A 15,259-nucleotide genomic window follows, 5' to 3' on the forward strand; every position below is an offset into this window, starting at 1 on the left:
TGGACTGCCTGAAGCCTCTAAGGACAGTTTTGCTTATGCTGCTCTTTGCGTCTAGAATGTTTCTCATTCCCACGTGTATAAAGCTAAATCAGTCAATTTTTAAGGCCCCATATCTCATAAACTTTCCCTGATCCAATCTGCTGGAAGTCAACTCTCCCTCTTCTAAGCTCCATAGTCGGTTGGTCAGTCAGTCAGTTATTTATTTATTTGTTTATTTATTTAGCTTTTTAGGGCCGTACCTGTGGCATATGGAGGTTCGCAGGCTAGGGGTCAAATCAGAGCTACAGCTGCTGGTCTACGCCACAGCCACAGCAACTCAGGATCCGAGCTGCATCTGTGACGTACACCACAGCTCACAACAACACCAGATCCCCAACCAAATGAGTGAGGTCAGGGATTGAACCTGAATCCTCAGGGATACTAGTTGGATACGTTTCCTCTGCACCACAACAGGGAACTCCTTCCATAGTCCTTTAAAAGGGGAAAAATTTATCTCAGTGTATTCAGAACTTTCTAACTTGTGGTATAATTAATTGCATATATACCCCCTCTACCACTTTCTTTCCAGAACAAAGATTTGCCTTGTTCATCCTGTTCTCACTGTGCTACCATGAAGTCTAGCATGGATCACACTATATACATATTAATTCCCTTCTTCTTCCCTTCTCATTGTGGGCACCCTTTCCTTGCTAGAGCTTCATTTTCTTTCCTCAGCACCAATGTTCCATTTCCTGCTGCTGGGTGAGAAAATGCTCATCTGTGTCTGCCTCAGGCAGTTGTGTTTTGATGAAACAACACTTACAAACTGTTGTAAAAATTAGCTAATTTACCTAAAAATGGTAATGACATTGCAGCCTTAAGGAACTAGCGAGGGACGTCAATACTGTTGAGGTAGTGGGTTGTCCTGATATATGTGATATTTCATTGAGAATATGGATCTCAAGTGGGAACTCTATAAGGTTTGCATGCAGCGAGGAGGGATTCCATTTTCAAAAGAACTACCTGCCAATCTTGTGGCCCTATTTTTAGTATCCCCGTTTCCCTTCAAATCTCTTTGGCAGATCAATTATTGTTGCAGAGAAAACAGGTGTTCTCCCATGTAGTTCTCACACACAGTTACACTTAAAAATTCTAGGAAACTTTTGTGGCCTGGAGGTTGGTGTTTTAGGAATCCATTATTATCAGAATATGTAACTTCTTCTATTTAGCTGTCAGTTCTCTTTTCAAATTTACCCCCTGGTGAAGTTCTGTCTAGAAATTCTTTTCTGAGTTCTGAGAACACATTTTCTGCACCAGCTCATAGTGCTTTCTATTGATGGCTGTTTTCTTGTGCAAGTCTTTGTCTTCCAGAATAATTTTAATTGGTCCTTGGGTTTGGTCATTTCAAATTTTACCTGTACCCAGAGAAAACTGCAATGGTTACACTCTGTTTAAAGGATGATGTATTTGAAGGCTCTACTAAAATACCTATCATCCATCTATAAATATCAAGTTACAATAAACATCTTGCCTTCCTTTGTACCTTGCTTCTCTGTTGGAGGGAATAGTAGGGTAAACAGGTTTCAGAAGCTGGGTGCCTAACTTTACAATTTTGTCCATTCAGCCAACAAAATATAGGAAATGGAATCTACACTGTTTGTTATTTAGCTTTTTTTTTTTTTTTTTGCTGGGTCCACAGCATGTGGAAGTTCCCAGGCTAGGGATCAAACCCATGCCACAGCAGTGAGCCGAGCCAATGTAGTGACTCTACCAAATCCTTAACCTGCTGCATCACAAGAGAACTCTGAGCTATCTTTTCATGAACATTTATCTCCATCTCCAGCTTTCAGGACCCCTGTGGATAGGGACCTACTTTGAACAGCCTATAGTTCTAGCATGATGTCTTACACATAGTAGGCACCAATAAATGTGAGAAATGATTGAATAATTCTTTGTAAGGAACATGATTAAGAATAAAGTGCTAATTACCGAATTTAAAGTCTTTTTGTAAAAAACAATAGCGGAGTTCCTGACATGGCTCAGCGGAAACAAATCCGACTAGGTACCATGAAGTTGGGGTTCGATCCCTGGTCTCGCTCAGTGGGTTAAGGATCTGGTGTTGCTGTGAGCTGTGGTGTAGGTCGCAGACGCAACTCGGATCTGGCGTTGCTGTGGCCCTGGCGAAGGCCAGCGGCTACAGCTCCAACTAGACCCCTAGCCTGGGAACCTACGTATGCCGCTGGTGCAGCCCTAAAAGGACAAGAGACAAAATAAATAGATAAATAAATAATAAAAATAAAAAACAATAGCAAGTTACTGTTTTCACATTTCGGAAAAACCTCTCAGCCTCTGATAGGCAGTATTATCTAGATCAGAAAGACTGGCTGAAGGGAACTCTTGGGGACCAAGTATATGAAGTGGAATGCATTCTCTTTTTCTGGTGTTTAAACACAAGCTGTAAGAACAAAAATGTTTCTAATTAAGATACCACTGATTTTTCCTTCCACTAACTCCATCTTTCTTCAAAGCTAATGGACATACACAATGACTCCACATCAAAGACTTTTTTCTAATGGTTTAGGGGATGTGAGTTTTATTAGAACAAAGCAGAATTCACAACTCATAACAGCAATTTGTTGAAGTTATTTTGGAGTTGATTTATGAATCACTCTTCATGAAATGGGCTGGATCCTTATTATGTGTGCTATCCTAATTCTCCTCCAAGAAGCATTTCAGCTCTGTCCTTCCCCTCTCTTCATCCTTTCCCCCATACCCTTGTCACTTGAAGTATCCTCACATGGTATTATGATTATCTATTTTCCTCGCTACCTTCTCCCATAAGACCTTAAGTTCCTTGAAGGCAAGTATTAAAGGTTGCTCAACTTAGTATATTCAGTGTCTTGCATAAGTGCCTATTTATGATAGGCATTCAACAAAGATCTGTTAAATGAATGAATGAAAATAATGCCTTACACTTACAGAGAGTTTTAGGCTTACAAGTACGTTCCTATGTTATCTGACTTCCATGAAACTCTGAGTCAGGCAAGATACCCAATGTCAGTCCCATTTATAGATGTGAGAAGAAGTTCAGAAAGGCAGTGTAACCTGAGGCCAAAAACCTGCAAATTCAGGAGACACTAGGATAGAAGCCCTGCTCTGGAGCCCTTTTCTGAATACTGAAGAAGTTTGTTTTCTGAGCCAAGTGCCAAAGGCAAAACAAATTTACTCCCTGAATCCTTTTAAGTTTCTCCCAGTCCCGCATTCACACTTCATTCCTCTGCTGGTTCCTTTCACCTTTGACTTAACCCTATTTATGCAGGAGCCACATATTTCCTATATGCAGATGAAAGATGAAAAATTTTTTTTCTGTTGATTTTCCACTTCCTCCACCTGGGACCTGGTTCAGCTGTAGGACTGTGGGATGTGCGGCATGAAATGGGGATTGAGCATGTGTGAGGAAAGATGTAGCTGACTAGTATGGCCAGAGTGTGCAGCTCAGAGGACTATCAGGGCAAGAGCCTGCAGAGCTGAGGTCTTGACCTTGAGTTCCCTTTATCCTCCTCACCCCTCTATCTCCAACATTTGTGCGAGGAGGAGGCGGTGGGGCAGAATCTTAATAAAATGAACTGGTAGAGTTTGGAGAATGGTGCTGACAATGAAACTGCATCAGAAGTTGATTTAAATATTAAAGAGTGGTCAGAGAAGGGGTGGAATGGTTAAAGAGAAGGCGGAAGGTATTCAGGGCTTACTTGTGACATTATTTGTATTTGATAAGAGTATGCAATTGGTCTCAGTTGTATTCAATTCTCCTTTCTACATTGCCCTGAGGGTGGAAACTAAGGAGAGGGCAAAGGGGAAAATGTCTCACTTGGTCTTTGAAATAAGGAAAGTCCTAGTAAAGTTTTATAAATCCAAGAAAAACAGAATGTCAAGGGATGCCCTGAGTAGCACAGATGCCTACATGATCAACAAGTTAAAATGAGAATGGCTAGAGAGCCTGTTAACCTCGTCTCAGCTTCACACAAGATACCCAGACCGTAAAGCACTGGCAACAATGACATCATTCTACACACACCCACTCCCGCATTTCTAGTTTACTAGAAATAGATGCACATAATCGGTGCTCGTTAGAATATTTCCAACGAAGGATACCAGGAAGGTGGCTAGAAATGAGGAGTCTAGGAGTAAGAACAGGTACAGAAGGAAGACAGCGACAGGTGTATTCATTCAACAATGGACCAGGGCTAGGTGCTGAGGACACAGTGATGACTAAGCCAGTCACGGTCCCTTCATTGTAGAGGTCGAAGTCAGGATCCAGGATATAATTTACCTCCGTTTTCCTCAGCAGAAAACAGAGTCGTCGCAGGCCCCAGCATTTGTAGGGTTTTGGCAGTCCTGCGGCGTAAAGACATTAATAATGAGATAGAAGTCAAATGAAACGCTTTCATATGACTGAACTTAACCGGCCAGAAGTCTAGGACTGACTGTCGTGGGAGATAAAGAACTCAGAGCGCGTGGTGCAAGTCTGAGATAAAGGGGTGTGGTCGCCTAGCCCCTGCAGCCAGCATTTTCACGCCTCGCTCCATCCTTCAGCACCAGGGAGCGGGACAGTGGGGTCATCCACGCCCACTACGAGGGAAGCAACGAGGAAAACGGGGCGCGCTGGCTGGCAGCCCCCTCTCCTCACTGTCCTTTGTGAAACGTCCCCAATTGTGCCTCATAGGCACAGTCCGATCCCCACGGACGGACCGAGCTGTCCAGACTCCGCGAGGACTGAACGGTGAGGGCTGTGCGGTGGCGAGGAATACCTAGAATCTGCGCTCCCCATCGCTACTCATTAAACATCATTCCCTTTTCCCGTTCTCCTGCAAACTCGCCCGGGAGCGCTCCTCCCCCAACCCCTTCGGCCTCCCGCGATGGACCTGGGGGCGGGGCGAGGGCTCGAGACTGCGCGAGAGTTCTGCCCAAATCCCGCGAGACTCGCCTGCCGCCGCTGCCACCGCCTCTTACGTCTTTCCCTTTGACAAGTCGCCGCTGCTGCAGCAAAAATAAAGGACGCGGCCGCCGCAGCCGCTGCCGAGCCGGGCTCGGGTCGCCGGAGCCGCGCCCCACCGCCGCCAGCTCTGGAGCAGCGTATGGTAATGCCTCCTCTTCTGCACTCTTGGCCGCCTGTGCGTGCGCCCCGCCGGCCCGGCAAGGCCGGCCGGGGCCGTTCGGGAGCCGCAGCCGAGAGGGGTCGCCGGGGTCCCGAGTGGGATGCAGGCGAAGGCCTGAGGAAACCCTCCCGGCGCGGTGCGGCTCCCTGGCCCCCAAAGGCCTCTTGCTGCCCGGGCGCCTACAGAGACGCGTTAAAAGCCGAACCGCTCGGCCGTGAGGGCGGAGGGACCCGCCCCTCCGGCGGCTTGCTGTACCTGTCCCTTGGCCCTCGGGGGTCGCGTTTCTGACCTTTTCCCCCACCCCTTTATCCGCTAACGAGAGCCCCGCCCCCGCTGGGGCTTGGACCGGGGGAGGGGGTGGGGTGGCGGCCCGACTCTCTTTCGGGATCTGAGGAGAGCCGCGACACCGGTGCCCCCCGTCACCGGTAGCTTTTTGAGGGGTGGAGGTTGGGACGACATGTCTTTCCCCTTTTCTCTGCTTCTGGGTGGGCACAGCTCATCATCTGGTAAACCTTTCTTCAAGTCTTCCGTCTCTATAAAATAACAATTTATAAAGCTTCTCCTCCCAGGAGGGGAGACGAGATGCATTGTTCAGTCTCTGGGGTGAGATGAGGGTGATGATGACAGGAGCTGTCCCACGGAACATGGTGAAACTCTTTCTTTGATGGGTGGCAGGTTCGTGGGAGACACGAGGAGGACTGAAGCTGGTACCATCTCTCCCAGGAGGTTATGTAAAAGACATGCTGTGTGTCCTAGAGAACTGTGAAACACAGGGACGGAGTTTGCCTTAATTTAAAAATAATTTCTGCATTACTGTAGAAAATATGGATACTCAATAATAGGAATACCAAATCCATTCTTGTAATTACATTTCTATTTCATGATTAATATTTTGGTGTATTTCCTAGCACTTAATTTTTTCAAATAGTGTTTGGCTTATCCTTGACTGAGACTTCCTCTTTCTATATATGTTGCAAAAGTGATTTATTTAAGTCACTTCTTAGGCCTGCTTGATTAAAATTGGTTACTTGTTCATTATCACTGGCTGTACTCATTCATCACTCTCTCTTTCATTGGGCCTTCTTCCAATATGATTGTTAGCTAAATTTTTTTTTTTAATTAGAAATTATTATCTACTTGGATCTAGTATATATGTGTTGTTACATTTCAGCCTGTGGTGGGATCTGATAGTGAGTAGTGGTTGTGGAAAGTAGATAAACTTTGATTATTCATGGTGGGAAGAAACCTGTTTACCTCAAGGTTTTGTAAAATTGGTTTCCATTGGTTATTTTTAGACCAAAATCATTATATGACATTGTTTGTTTCATGGTACTTTTGTGATTAGAATGGGATGGACATGTGCCTTTGATTATATAGCTTTCTATACAAGCAGAACTTGAATGCCCTAATTGCCTGTATGCATACATGTGCATATTATATACATACAACATGTATTAGGCACATATACACCTTCATACATCTTGAAAGTGAGTTAAAATGTATCCTTATACTATTTGAGAAAAGAAAGCATTAGGTAGGCCAAAGAATAGTCTTGTAGTATTTCGCCCAAATCACCTGACTGAATTATGTGGCAGAATTAGACATCTAGGGAGGTTGAAAACCTGGAGGCTTTTAAAAACAGGAAAGATTGTCATCTATCTAGGGTTGTCATGGAGTGTATTAAATGGCCTGTTAAGTCCACTTGTAATTCTAAACTTTTATGAATTTTGCTTTCCCTCAGGTTCTTATCACTTTGCTTCTTAAATTTCTAGTCATGCTGTTTGCATGTGATGCTTAATCGTTCATTTGCTGGTCATGTATTCCACTCCCAATGCCGGCATCCTGGTGATGCATGGAGGAAAAAGCAAATGTAAAGCATCATTGATCTTTTTTTTTTATTTTTACATATAAACATTTGAAAATCCTATTTGAGTAAAGGAATTTCGGATGAGTTGTTGGACTGGGTTGGTTAGTAGAGGGTGCAAATAATAAATACAGTACAATTCTAACGTCCCAAGCAGTTTTTCCCAAAAAAGACTAAATTACTCCTTCTCAATATTTGAGATTTAGAAGAAAAGGACTATGTAGTTTGAACAGCTGATTTTTTAAAATTCAGATTTTCAGACCTTGATGACTTTGTAGTTTGGGGTGTGGAGAGAAGTTTGTATTAGGATGAAAGCAGATTGACTTGTGGAAAAACCTTGAATTTTATGGCTGGACAACTAGGTAATAAAAAGTAACACATTTACTATAATCTATTGATAATTTTTAATGAAAATAAAACTTTGGCTTAGTAGATAAATATGGTGGGTTTTTTTTTTTTGTCTTTTTGCCATTTCTTGGGCCACTCCCACGGCATATGGAGGTTCCCAGGCTAGGGGTCTAATGGGAGCTGTAGCCACTGGCTTATGCCAGAGCCACAGCAACGCAGGATCCGAGCCCCTAGCCGCGTCTGCAACCTACACCACAGCTCATGGCAAAGCCGGATCCTTAACCCACTGAGCAAGGCCAGGGACCAAACCCGAAACCTCATGGTTCCTAGTCAGATTTGTTAACCACTGAGCCACGGCAGGAACTCCAGATAAATGTGTTATTATGGGCACATACCACAGATAATCATGATATTAAAAACATTAAAAAAAATTGGTCATTTAAAAAGAAGTTTGCAAAGCCAGTAAAGTTACAGTAGCCAGCAGATTTTTTTGACTGAAAAATATATAAGTTATAAAAAAAACAAAATGAGTAATTTATTTTTTAGATGCTAGGTCTGGTTTTTATGATTTTTATGATTTAGTGCAGAAGCTTTTACTTACTGGATCCCCCGAATTAATGGGAATATTAAATTCTAGATGAACTCCCTGAGCAAGGAAATAGGACAGTCGCACAAGATGATCAGTTGATGGATTTTATTTACTTTTAACCTTGTTTTGAAATACTGTTATACTTAACAGAAATGTTGCCAAAATAGTACAGAGTTCTTATACCCTTCACATAGCGTCTTTTACTGTTGATGACTTACATAACTGTACTACAATGATCAAAACCAAGAAATTTGCATCAGTAAAGATATTAAGTACACCACAGACTTTATTTGAATGCCACCAGTTTTTCCCCAGTGTTTTTTTTTTTTTTTTTTAGTTTTATTTTTTTAAATTTCAGGATCTAATCCTGGATCCCATGTTGCATTTAGTCGTTTCATAGTCTTGTCTCCTCCAGTCTGTGACAGTTTGTCTTTTATGACCTTGACACTTTGGGTGAGTACTAGTCAGTTATTTTGTGTCATTTTTCTCATTTTTGGTTTGTCTGATGTTTTTCTCGTGATTAGAATGAGGTTATGTATGTTTGCAAGAAAACTACCGATATGATGTCTCCTTCTCATTGCATCATACTAGAGGATACTTGATGTTGATATGTCTTATTGCTAGTGATATTTTAACCTTGATTGCTTTATTAAGGCACACTCTGCTATATTTTCCACTATAAAGTTACTCTTCTTTTTGTAATTGAAGCATTTCTTAGGGAGTTCCTGTTGTGGCTCAGTGGAAACGAATCCAACTAGTATCCATGAGGATGCAGGTTTGACCTCGCCCAGTGGGTTAAGGATCCGGAGTTGCCTTGAGCTGTGGTGTAGGTGGCACACGCAGCTCGGATCTGGCATTGCTGTGCCTGTGGCATAGGCCAGCAGCTGTGATGTCGGCTGGCAGCTGCAACTCCGGATTTGATCCCTTCTCTGGGAACTTCCAATTGCTGCAGGTTTAGGGGAGATATGTTGAGACTATGCAGATGTACTCTTTCTCTTCAGACTTTCTCACTGATTTTAGCAACCATTTCTGAAACTGTCTGCTGTGGTTATTACTGTAGTGTTTGCCTACTGGTGATTTGTATTTCCCTCATTCCTTTCACATTTATTATTGGAATTTTTCTGTAAAAAAGAGATGGCCTTTCCTCATTTGTCTGTTAAGCTATTTATTTACTTATTTGGAAGTTCCCAGGCCAGGAATCAAACCTGTGCCACAGTGGTGATCTGAGCCATGTCAGTGACAATTCGGGATTCTTAACCCACAGAGCCACATGGAAACTCCTCATGGGTATTTATTTTATTCTATGGATTATAATCTAATAGTATCACTCTTTTGTTGCTCAGATTCTTCCAGTTTTGGCCATGAGGAGTTCTTTCAGTTTGGCCTCCACCCTTTTTTGAGCACTTCCTTATATTCTGGCACCATAGGCTATATTCCATGCTCATCTTGTATTTTTCCTTGTCCTTATCTTGGAATCAACCACTTCTCTAAGGAGATCTTTTTCCTTTTATTGGAGAATAGAATTTAAATCAAGGTCTGGATGCTAGATGTGTTCACTGGCATGTCACTGCTCCTAGGCCCTCAGAGGACAGAGCTAGGAAATATATGTGTATATACTAACCTGTCCACAGATACAGGCAAACACACACACACATTTCTTTTTCTTTCTATATGTATTAAAAACCATATTTGAGTTCATATTGATACCTTCTTTTCCAGTCCAACACCACAGTTTCATTCCAACCTTTTCTTATTTATAACTTTTTTTTTTCCTGACAATTTGAAACCTGGCTCTCACTATCTGTAGGATAATAATTTATTTGTTTATTTATAGAATACACATCAAGTAGTAACATTATGAGAAACATATTCCCAATTAGAATGCAATATTTGTGTATACTGTTTTTTTCTTTTTTGAGCTTTGAAGTATCTAGTCAACAGAGTGTTTTCAGAGTTAGTTACTTAGGTTAGTTCTTTTCTTTCTCACTTCTTTCTCACTTCTTTTGTATTATTCATATGTAATGCAGTTAGATTTTTTTCTTATTCTTTGTATTCTGTTTTGGGTTCCCCTAATTCTGATTGATTTTATTTATCTTGGTATATGAAACATTACTATTAGTAAACATTACATGAAAAGATAAAATCAGAGAAATGTCATTCCTTATTCCTATTACCTCATTCCTTTACGCCCCCTCCTTTTTTCCCACCTGTTTTTCCATGTCCTTAGGTAATCAGCTTCTTTAGTTTCTGGTTTATCCTTCCATTATCTCTTTTACAGAGATGAACAGATGATGTGTGTTTTTTTATATTCCTTTTCCCCCACATACAGCTCTTTTATTGAGATACAATTCACATAGCATAGAACTAACGCCTTTGAAGTGTGCAAATCATTGTTTTTTAGTCTATTCATAAGGTTGTGCAGCCATCACCACTGCCTAATTTTAGAACATTTTCATTACTCAGAAAAGAAATGCTGTATCCATTAGTAGTCATTTCCTATTCCCCTTTCCTTAGCCACTAGTAACCGCTGATCTACTTTCTGTTTGTATGAATTTGTCTGTTCTGGACATTTCATGTGCATAAAATCATATAATACTTGGACTTTCGTGCCTGGCTTCTTTCATTTAACAGTCATTTCAAGGTTCATCTGTGTTGTAGCTTGTGTCAGTACTTCATTCCTTTTTATGGCTGAATGATAATCCATTGTATGGCTACACCACATTTGGTTCATCCATATATCACCTGATGGACATCTGGTTTTGCATTTTTTTGGCTATTAAGAACTTTCATGTATAAGTTTTTATGTGAATATGTGTTTTCAGTTCCCTTCAGTGTAATGGAATGGAATTACTAGGTCATATGATAACTTTTTGAGGAACCACCAAACTGTTTTCCCATTCCATTATTTGTTATATGAGGAATGGCATATTATAGATACTTTTTTGCAGCTTTTTTCAACTAAATAGTATATCCTGGAAATCACTACAAATCAGTTCATTCTTTTGAAGAGATAGTGTTGATGTTCTTCATTCTTTTTTATGGCCGTATGATACTCTGCTGTGTAGATGTATCTTAATTTATTCAGCCATTCTTCTATGTATGGGTATTTAGGTTGTTTGGCAGTTATAAACAATGTTGCAATATATGACCTGTGTATATGTATTTTCATAGTGAAAGAAGGATTATCTTTAGGCTAGATTCCTGTAAATGGGATTGCTGAGTGAAAAGTTCCATGCATAATATAGATTCATTAGATATGCACAATTTCCCTCCAGAAGTGTTAATTTGTATTCCCACCAGTAATATACGAGAGCACCTATTTTACCCATAGCCTCACCATCAGAATGTGTTGTTGTGCTTTTTAATTTTTTTTCCAGAGATGACTGATTTTAAAAAATGTCCTGCAGTCATCTCAGTGACCCAAAGCCTTGTGGAAGGGCACTTAATGCCTGCTGTTGGTATGTTTTTATAGCTTGAAGTGGAAATATATTGTTTATTAATACTGCATTGATACATGTAAGTTATTTTGTGCAGGGGAAATTGACTGGAATGTAATTTTTGGTCTACCCAGGATAGCTCATTTGAAACTTTCTGCATTTAATGGAGTTGCTGCATTGATTTATAATATCAGTGCTCTTAAATACTTGTGGCGTTTAACAAAGGGTAGCAGAAATTATAAGGAGAAAACCTTTTCCTCTAGAGTCTGTATGAGGTGATAGTTGGTTCACATTGTGTACCAGTTATTTTGAACAGTACATATAGTACATTGAACTATGGTATGGTTATTTGACCAGTAATGGCTGTATCTGGAACCTGTTATATTTCCATAAGAAAGAAGGCTAATCTTAAGGAAAATGAAATCAAGAGTTTATAAGTTCTGGATTAGGATGATCCTATCAGATTTTGGCAGTGCCAAGAAACTAAGAGAACATGAAAAACATCCCCATTTTACAGGGTAGTAAGTTATGCCCAGTGAGGCTGAAAACTTAGGTTCTTTCCCCCAAAAAAGACATTGTCCTGGGTGTTTGGAGTACATTAATGAACAAAACAGGAGTTCCCTTTGTGGCTCAGCAGTTAATGAACCCAACTAGGATCCATGAGGATGCGGGTTCAATCGCTGACCTCGCTCAGTGGGTTAAGGATCTGGTGTTGCTGTGAGCTGTGGTGTAGGTTGCAGATGTGGCTTGGATCCCACGTGGCTGTGGTGTAGGCGGGCAGCTGTATAGCTCCCGTTCAACCCCTAGCCTGGGAACTTCCATATGTTGCAAGTGCAAGTGCAGCCCTAAAAAGCAAAAAAACAAAAACAAACAAAAAACCCAAGGAAAAACACAAAGATTCTTGCATCAGAGGAGCTTAAATTCTGATGGTGTTCTGATGAACTGATGTTCTCAGGAAAACATGTTGATTGTGAGTAAAACCAGTAGCGGTCTGGTATAATCACTTTTGGTGCTGTAAAAACTTTGAATAACATTTGCTTTTACTGGCTACAAAGAGAAGGCCATGAAAAGTCACAGGATGGTAACGTAATGTTGTTACCAATCTTTTTTCCTCTCATTTAAAGTGATTCCTACCACCACTACTACAGATAGTAATGGAATAATAATGATAGAATAATAGTACAGTGTAGTATAGCTTTTTTTTTTTTTTTTTTAAACAAGTGAGGTTCCATGAGAGAACTAAACCCTAATGTTCTAGGACGTTTGAGCATTAATTGCATGTGAAGATTAAACTTTCTCCAATGCATCTAGAATGGCACTAGTTATATACCATCCTTGGGAGAAGTGAGAAAAGATTCACTCCAGTATTCATTTCTAGTTCTATGGTTTACATGTTGAACCCTGGTTTAGAAAGGTCGTGGTCACTATAGAGAATTAGATTTTTTTTTCCTTTTTTAAAGTTTTATTAAAGTGTAGTTGATTTATAATATTGTGTTAATTACTAGGTGTACAACAAAATGATTCAGTTATACGTATACTCATAAGCATTCTTTTTCAGATTCTTTTCCCATAAAGTTTATTACAGAATACTGAGTAGAGTTCCTTGTGCTGTAGTTCATAGATCCATGTTTTTTTTTTCTAACTTATTACCACTTATTAGCAGAATGATATTGGATAATCTCTTAGCCTGTTTCCTGATCTATAAAATGGGAATAATTGGAGTTCCAGTTGTGGCTCAGCAGTAAAGAACCCAACTAGTATCCATGAGGATGCAGGTTCAGTCCCTGGCCTGGCTTAGTGGATTAAGGATCTGGCGTTGCTGTGAGCTATGGCGTAGGTCGAAGATGCTGCTTGGATCCCACATTGCTGGGGCTGCAGTGTAGGCCGGCAGCTACAGTTCCGATTCAGCCCTTAGCCTGGGAACTTCCATATGCTACAGGTGTAGCCTTAAAAAGAAAAAAAAAGTTGCTACCTCATTGGGCTTATGTGAAGATGAAACAAAAAAGTCTTCCCCATCTACATTTATCCATTTCTGTGGCTTTCAAAACTTTCTAAATGCTGATTGACTTCCACATTTATATTTTCAGCCCAGACCCCTTCCCTGAGGTACAGTGTCATAGTTCATCTGCTTATTCCACATCTCATTTGACTGTCGAAAATGTTATCTCAAGCTAAATTTACACAACATAGAAGTTGTGATTCTTACCCTTACCATTTCCTCTGAAGAATGTGCTCTTAGTAAATGGGCCAGAAGCCTAGGTGTCAACTGTGATTCTCTTCTTTTCTTTATTCTCATAACTAGCCCATCAGCAAATCCTCTTGGTTCTGTCTTTTGAATGCATTTCTAATCTAATCAGATATCATCATCTCTACCTTATTACTCTGATTTAAACAACCATCATCTCCTGGTTGGATAATTACAATAGTCTCTTAACTGGTTTCTGGCTTTCTCACTTGACCTCCTACATTTTGCATTTCATAGCTAGAATGTTCTGCATTTCATAGCTAGAATGATCTTTTTAACTGTTAATCACAAAGGCCACTCCTCTATGTTTTATAATGATTTTCTTTTACAATTAAAATAACCACGGTATTGCTGGCCATGGCCTATAAAATCCTCCATGATGTAGTTAGTCCATGCTCTCCTCCCTCTGTTCACTCTTCTATTACACTGAACTTTCCTTTATTCTTTGATCATGCCGCGGGCATTCCCAGGCATTAATACTTGTTCTTGCTCTGCTCTTCTCTCAGGTCTTTGCACTGCTTATTCCCTCCAACCTACTAAAAAGGGGGTTCACAGAGTCTACCTCTTTGGAGGAATGTTCAGTGATCACACTGTAGAAACCAGTGATCACCTTGCCCCTAATCTCTCCTTGTCTCTCCTGCTTTATTTTTTATAGTATGCCTTCTGAAATTTAATGGTTTGTCTACTTTACTACTTGTTGTTCTCACTAGAATGTAAACTTTAGTTTACATGAGCATGAGAATTTTATATCCTGTTCATTCAAGTGCCTAGATAAGTCCCTTGGCGTGCAGCTCTGGGAAGTTGTTTGTGGAGTAAAATTATCTCTAAGTTAGATTAAGTGATTCTACCTTTTTAAGATTTTAAGCCAAAGGAGAACCATTAAGTCAATTAAACAATGCTGGGAAATTTTTGCATTGGATATTCATGTGAAATGTTAAGACTTAGAATTTATAACATTATTAAGAGCAAATAATCATGCTGAGGATGTGCTAAGTAATACGTAAAAAATAAGCTTGGGGAGTTCCCATCGTGGCGCAGTGGTTAACGAATCTGACTAGGAACCATGAGGTTGCAGGTTCGATCCCTGGCCTTGCTCAGTGGGTTAAAGGATCCGGCGTTGCCCTGAGCTGTGGTGTAGGCTGCAGACATGGCTCGGATCCTACGTTGCTGTGGCTCTGGTGTAGGCCAGTGGCTACAGCTCTGATTCGACCTCTAGCCTGGGAACCTCCACATGCCGTGGGAGCGGCCCTCGATAAAGCAAAACAAAACAAAACAAAAAAACAAACAAACAAAAAAAATAAAGTCTCTATTGATCTTAATTTTGGGGAGGATACATTAGTATTCGAGCTTTTTTCTTTTTTTAAACTTAATATAGTAGCATTTATAGAAACTCTTAAATTTTGCCATTTTTAATGGCCTTCCTATTAGTCATTATACAATAAAACTGATTGGTTATGAGAAGTTTTATGTTATACAGTTTAAATAAAAGCTTTGCTAGCTGATATATTAGAATTCAGGATAACCTAATTCAGAATTAGGAATATTACATTATCTCCTATGTTAATATAATTTAAAAACATGTGGGCCAATATCTTTTATATTAGGTGTTAAACTTTACTATACAAGTAAATGTTCCAGTGT

The 15,259-nt window shown here is 40.4% G+C and overlaps 1 protein-coding gene across 38 annotated transcripts in view; it reads left to right on the plus strand.

Moving 5' to 3' along the window:
- The first annotated feature begins 4,956 nt into the window (after positions 1-4,956).
- The window catches only part of HERC1 (HECT and RLD domain containing E3 ubiquitin protein ligase family member 1), a 197,980-nt gene continuing 187,677 nt past the window's right edge, over positions 4,957-15,259 (plus strand). For all 38 annotated transcript variants that reach the window (XM_084967006.1, XM_084967044.1, XM_084967018.1 and 35 more), the window contains exon 1: positions 4,957-5,117. The gene's annotated coding sequence lies outside the window, so the exon portion shown is untranslated. The remainder of the gene's footprint in view (positions 5,118-15,259) is intronic.

This window comes from Sus scrofa, chromosome 1 (assembly GCF_054392235.1).
Source record: "Sus scrofa isolate SSC_HxYL_T2T_F1_AM1 chromosome 1, Sscrofa_HxYL_maternal_Yorkshire_Landrace_v2.0, whole genome shotgun sequence".
Lineage (NCBI taxonomy): Eukaryota > Metazoa > Chordata > Mammalia > Artiodactyla > Suidae > Sus > Sus scrofa.